This window comes from Pseudophryne corroboree, chromosome 6 (assembly GCF_028390025.1).
Source record: "Pseudophryne corroboree isolate aPseCor3 chromosome 6, aPseCor3.hap2, whole genome shotgun sequence".
In the NCBI taxonomy this organism is placed as follows: Eukaryota; Metazoa; Chordata; class Amphibia; order Anura; family Myobatrachidae; genus Pseudophryne; species Pseudophryne corroboree.
Genome location: NC_086449.1, coordinates 830,406,175 through 830,411,563, shown reverse-complemented (window position 1 = coordinate 830,411,563; position 5,389 = coordinate 830,406,175).

The window sequence follows — 5,389 nt, the reverse complement described above, 5'->3', positions numbered from 1 at the left end:
AGAAAGAGGTCCACTTACTATCCCATAGAATCTAGGGGAAGTTTCATTGATACTTTCTCTTCTTTGGTAAAAAAGGATTTAGATGAATTATGTTTAAATGGAAGAAAATCATGAGACAATTTGTTCCAGGGTGAAAGAACTGCATTGAAAACCCTTGAAGATAACCCCAATTTGGTCATCAAGATGGCCGATAAAGGGGGGGGGGGGGGGGGGGGCATTGTATTAAACAGAAAAGATTTGGAGGAATGTAATAGACTCCTGGGTGATAGTGGAACTTATAAAAAACTGGAGGTGGATCCCACGGATAGGATAGTTGAAGAAATCAGAATTTTGTTAGTAAAGGGCATTAATGATTCTAGCATATCCCAGGAGGAATACAATTTTTGGTTTATCCCACAACCCAGAATTCCCATTCCTCTGAGGTCCTAGTGGATGCTGGGAACTCCGTAAGGACCATGGGGAATAGCGGCTCCGCAGGAGACTGGGCACAAAAGTAAAGCTTTAGGACTACCTGGTGTGCACTGGCTCCTCCCCCTATGACCCTCCTCCAAGCCTCAGTTAGATTTTTGTGCCCGGCCGAGAAGGGTGCACACTACGGGCTCTCCTGAGCTTCTTAGTGAAAGTTTAGTTTTAGGTTTTTATTTTCAGTGAGACCTGCTGGCAACAGACTCACTGCTACGAGGGACTAAGGGGAGAAGAAGCGAACCTGCTTGCTTGCAGCCAGCTTGGGCTTCTTAGGCTACTGGACACCATTAGCTCCAGAGGGATCGAACACAGGCCCAGCCTCGGAGTCCAGTCCCAGAGCCGCGCCGCCGGCCCCCTTACAGAGCCAGAAGCAAGAAGAGGTCCTGAAAATCGGCGGCAGAAGACATCCTGTCTTCACCAAGGTAGCGCACAGCACTGCAGCTGTGCGCCATTGCTCCTCATACACACCTCACACTGCGGTCACTGAGGGTGCAGGGTGCTAGGGGGGAAAGCCCTGAGCAGCAATATAATATACCTTGGCTGGCAAACATACATCACATATAACCCCCAGGGCTATATGGATGAATTTTAACCCCTGCCAGAATCCATAAAAATGCGGGAGAAAAGTCAGCGAAAAAGGGGCGGAGCCTATCTCCTCAGCACACTGGCGCCATTTTCTCTCACAGCTCCGTTGGAGGGAAGCTCCCTGGCTCTCCCCTGCAGTTACTACACTACAGAAAGGGGTTAAAAAAAGAGAGGGGGGCACTAATTAGGCGCAGTATTAATAAAACAGCAGCTATAAGGGGAAAAACACTTCTATAAGGTTATCCCTGTATATATATAGCGCTCTGGTGTGTGCTGGCATGCTCTCCCTCTGTCTCCCCAAAGGGCTAGTGGGGTCCTGTCCTCTATCAGAGCTTTCCCTGTGTGTGTGCTGTTTGTCGGTACGATTGTGTCGACATGCATGAGGAGGAAAATGGTGTGGAGGCGGAGCAATTGCCTGTAATGGAGATGTCACCCCCTAGGGAGTCGACACCTGAGTGGCTGAGCTTATGGAAGGAATTACGTGACAGTGTCAGCTCTTTACAAAAGATTGATGACATGAGACAGCCGGCTACTCAGCCTGTGCCTGTCCAGGCGTCTCAAAAGCCATCAGGGGCTCTAAAACGCCCGTTACCTCAGATGGCAGATACAGACGCCGACACGGATACTGACTCCAGTGTCGACGATGAAGAGACGAATGTGACTTCCAGTAGGGCCACACGTTACATGATTGAGGCTATGAAAAATGTTTTACATATTTCTGATAATACCAGTACCACTAAAAAGGGTATTATGTTGATGAGAAAAAACTACCTGTAGTTTTTCCTGCATCTGAGGAATTAAATGAAGTGTGTGATGATGCGTGGGTTTCCCCCGATAAAAAACTGTTAATTCCTAAAAAGTTATTAGCATCATACCCCTTCCCGCCAGAGGATAGGGCACGTTGGGAAACACCCCCTAGGGTGGATAAAGCGCTCACACGCTTGTCTAAACAGGTGGCACTACCGTCCCCGGATACGGCCGCCCTTAAGGAACCTGCTGACAGAAAGCAGGAAAATATCCTAAAATGTATATACACTCACACGGGTGTGATACTGCGACCAGCAATCGCCTCAGCCTGGATGTGCAGTGCTGGGGTGGCTTGGTCGGATTCCCTGACTGACAATATTGATACCCTAGATAGAGACAGTATATTACTGACTATAGAGCATTTAAAAGATGCATTTCTATATATGCGTGATGCACAGAGGGATATTTGCCGACTGGCATCAAGAGTAAGTCTGCCAGAAGAGGGTTATGGACAAAACAGTGGTCAGGTGATGCTGATTCCAAAAGGCATATGGAAGTATTGCCTTATAAAAGGGAGGAGTTATTTGGGGTAGGTCTAACAGACCTGGTGGCCACGGCAACGGCTGGGAAATCCACATTTTTACCCCAGGTAGCCTCTCAACATAAGAAGACGCCGTATTATCAGGCGCAGTCCTTACGGCCCCATAAGGGCAAGCGGGCAAAAGGCTCCTCATTTCTGCCCCGTGGCAGAGGGAGAGGAAAAAGGCTGCAGCAAACAGCCAGTTCCCAGGAACAGAAGCCCTCTCCCGTTTCTGCCAAGTCCTCAGCATGATGCTGGGGCTTTACAAGCGGACTCAGGCACGGTGGGGGCCCGTCTCAAAAATTTCAGCGTGCAGTGGGCTCACTCACAGGTGGACCCCTGGATCCTTCAGGTGGTATCTCAGGGGTACAAATTGGAATTCGAGACGTCTCCCCCTCGCCGTTTCCTAAAGTCTGCTTTACCGACGTCTCCCTCCGACAGGGAGGTGGTATTGGAAGCCATTCACAAGCTGTATTCCCAGCAGGTGATAATCAAGGTACCCCTCCTACAACAGGGAAAGGGGTATTATTCCACGCTGTTTGTGGTACCGAAGCCGGACAGCTCGGTGAGACCTATTTTAAATCTGAAATCCTTGAACACTTACATACAAAGGTTCAAATTCAAGATGGAGTCACTCAGAGCGGTGATTGCGAACCTGGAAGAAGGGGATTATATGGTGTCTCTGGACATTAAGGATGCTTATCTCCATGTCCCAATTTACCCTTCTCACCAAGGGTACCTCAGGTTTGTGGTAAAGAACTGTCACTATCAGTTTCAGACGCTGCCGTTTGGTTTGTCCACGGCACCCCGGGTCTTTACCAAAGTAATGTCCGAAATGATGATACTCCTTCGAAGGAAGGGAGTTTTAGTTATCCCTTACTTGGACGATCTCCTGATAAGGGCAAGATCCGGGGAACAGTTGGTAGTCGGGGTAGCACTATCTCAAGTAGTGTTGCGGCAGCACGGTTGGATTCTCAATATTCCAAAATCGCAGCTGATACCGACGACACGTCTTCTATTCCTAGGGATGATCCTGGACACAGTCCAGAAAAAGGTGTTTCTCCCGGAGGAGAAAGCCAGGGAGTTATCCGAACTAGTCAGAAACCTCCTAAAACCAGGCCAAGTGTCAGTGCATCAGTGCACAAGGGTCCTGGGAAAAATGGTGGCTTCCTACGAAGCAATTCCATTCGGCAGATTCCACGCAAGAACTTTCCAGTGGGACCTGCTGGACAAATGGTCCGGATCGCATCTTCAGATGCATCAGCGGATAACCCTGTCACCAAAGACAAGGGTGTCTCTCCTGTGGTGGTTGCAGAGTGCTCATCTTCTAGAGAGCCGCAGATTCGGCATTCAGGACTGGGTCCTGGTGACCACGGATGCCAGCCTGCGAGGCTGGGGAGCAGTCACACAGGGAAGAAATTTCCAGGGCTTGTGGTCAAGCCTGGAGACATCACTTCACATAAATATCTTGGAGCTAAGGGCCATTTACAATGCCCTAAGCCAAGCAAGACCTCTGCTTCAAGGTCAGCCGGTGCTGATCCAGTCGGACAACATCACGGCAGTCGCCCACGTAAACAGACAGAGCAGCACAAGAAGCAGGAGGGCAATGGCAGAAGCTGCAAGGATTTTTCGCTGGGCGGAAAATCATGTGATAGCATTGTCAGCAGTGTTCATTCCGGGAGTGGACAACTGGGAAGCAGACTTCCGCAGCAGGCACGATCTCCACCCGGGAGAGTGGGGACTTCACCCAGAAGTCTTCCACATGATTGTAAACCGTTGGGAAAAACTAAAGGTGGACATGATGGCGTCCCGCCTAAACAAAAAATTGGACAGGTATTGCGCCAGGTCAAGGGACCCTCAGGCAATAGCTGTGGACGCTCTGGTAACACCGTGGGTGTACCAGTCAGTGTATCTGTTCCCTCCTCTTCCTCTCATACCAAAAGTACTGAGAATTATAAGACGGAGGGGAGTAAGAACTATACTCGTGGCTCCGGATTGGCCAAGAAGGACTTGGTACCCGGAACTTCAAGAGATGCTCACGGAGGACCCGTGGCCTCTACCTCTGAGAAGGGACCTGCTCCAGCAAAGACCCTGTCTATTCCAAGACTTACCGCGGCTGCGTTTGACGGCATGGCGGTTGAACGCCGGATCCTGAAGGAAAAAGGCATTCCGGATGAAGTCATCCCTACCCTGATCAAAGCCGGGAAGGATGTAACCGCAACGCATTATCACCGCATTTGGCGAAAATATGTTGCGTGGTGCGAGGCCAGTAAGGCCCCGACGGAGGAATTTCAACTAGGTCGATTCCTGCATTTCCTGCAAACAGGAGTGTCTATGGGCCTAAAATTGGGGTCCATTAAGGTTCAAATTTTGGCCCTGTCGATTTTCTTCCAGAAAGAACTAGCTTCAGTTCCTGTAGTTCAGACGTTTGTAAAAGGGGTACTGCATATACAGCCTCCTTTTGTGCCTCCAGTGGCACCTTGGGATCTCAATGTAGTTTTGGGGTTCCTAAAGTCACATTGGTTTGAACCACTTAAATCTGTGGATTTAAAATATCTCACATGGAAAGTGGTCATGCTGTTGGCCCTGGCCTCGGCCAGGCGCGTGTCAGAATTGGCGGCTTTATGGGGGGCGTGGCCAGGAGGCTGAATGAGCAAGCTGCTTTCTCAGTGAGCTCCCAGGGATCTGGGAGTTTCATTCATATAAACCAACTCCAGCACTAACTTTTTCACCCCTAAGTGCCTTGTTTGCTAATCCAAGGCAGCAGAGAGGGCAGTGAGTGGGAGCTGCGGAATCGGGGAGCCGGTCTCCTGGCTCTCGCGGATTGCGGCCTACTCGCTGCACAGAAGCCGGGGCCTAAATTTTTTAACTATCCCCAGGCCTGGTGGACGGACAGCCCGGAACGTCGGAGGAGTACAACTGAACCTTGTCCCTTGCTGGGACATCACTGCAGCTCCCCGGGCGGCCCTCGCTGGCTGACGAGGAGGATCCGAGACGTGTAAGGAGCTGAGA